The following is a 1,568-nucleotide window of genomic DNA, read 5'->3' as shown; positions in this document are numbered from 1 at the left end:
ATCGTCGATGACTTTTCTATATGAAAAGATCATCGTCGATGACTTCTCTATATGAAAAGATCATCGTCGATGACTTTTCTATATGAAAAGATCATCGTCGATGACTTCTCTATATGAAAAGCTCATCGTCGATGACTTTTCTATACGAAAAGCTCATCGTCGATGACTTTTCTATACGAAAAGCTCATCGTCGATGACTTTTCTATACGAAAAGCTCATCGTCGATGACTTTTCTATACGAAAAGCTCATCGTCGATGACTTTTCTATACGAAAAGCTCATCGTCGATGACTTTTCTATACGAAAAGCTCATCGTCGATGACTTTTCTATACGAAAAGCTCATCGTCGATGACTTTTCTATACGAAAAGCTCATCGTCGATGACTTTTCTATGCGAAAAGCTCATCGTCGATGACTTTTCTATACGAAAAGCTCATCGTCGATGACTTTTCTATACGAAAAGCTCATCGTCGATGACTTTTCTATAGGAAAAGCTCATCGTCGATGACTTTTCTATACGAAAAGCTCATCGTCGATGACTTTTCTATACGAAAAGCTCATCGTCGATGACTTTTCTATACGAAAAGCTCATCGTCGATGACTTTTCTATACGAAAAGCTCATCGTCGATGACTTTTCTATACGAAAAGCTCATCGTCGATGACTTTTCTATACGAAAAGCTCATCGTCGATGACTTTTCTATACGAAAAGCTCATCGACGATGACATTTCTATACGAAAAGCTCATCGTCGATGAATTTTCTATACGAAAAGCTCATCGTCGATGACTTTTATATACGAAAAGCTCATTGTCGATGACTTTTCTATACGAAAAGCTCATCGTCGATGAATTTTCTATACGAAAAGCTCATCGTCGATGAATTTTCTATACGAAAAGCTCATCGTCGATGAATTTTCTATACGAAAAGCTCATCGTTGATGACTTTTCTATACGAAAAGCTCATCGTTGATGACTTTTCTATACGAAAGATGGCTGATGACTTTTCGAACCAAAAAGACCATCGTTGATGACTATCCAATACAAAAATATCATCGTTGACGACTTTTCTTTCTTGTGTATCAGTCTATATATTCAATCTAGACAGAAGAATGCATATTGGGTAATTGGAACCTCAGAAAATTATGTTTAGTGTTTCAGAAGATAGAAAAACAGGTATGCTGATGTGCGTTGTTAAACTAAATTCGAGATATTTATAATTTGACTAATTTCATCTTTTGGTTATTTATGTTTCAACTTTGCCACATCCATTTAAAACCAGAAAGTGTTCTACAAATCCTTCCAAAATATTTTAAAGCTAACCACAAAGCTTTAAAGATCCTTTAATCTTAGCCATCTTCGAGTTTTTTTTTTTTGAAAATTTTCGTGTGCAATTTTAAATGAGTTTCCATCAACCTGTCATATAAAATTAATTGAACTATAAACTTGACAGACCTTTTGCTCTGCTATACTCAAGAATTCGTTTCAAGAAGAAATGCCATTGGATACAGGATACATATGCCCAGAGTACTTAATTTTAAATGCAAAATACTGGTGAATTCATTTATTTCT

This window comes from Stomoxys calcitrans, chromosome 5, assembly GCF_963082655.1.
Source record: "Stomoxys calcitrans chromosome 5, idStoCalc2.1, whole genome shotgun sequence".
NCBI classification, from domain to species: Eukaryota; Metazoa; Arthropoda; class Insecta; order Diptera; family Muscidae; genus Stomoxys; species Stomoxys calcitrans.
This window is presented reverse-complemented; position numbering follows the sequence as displayed.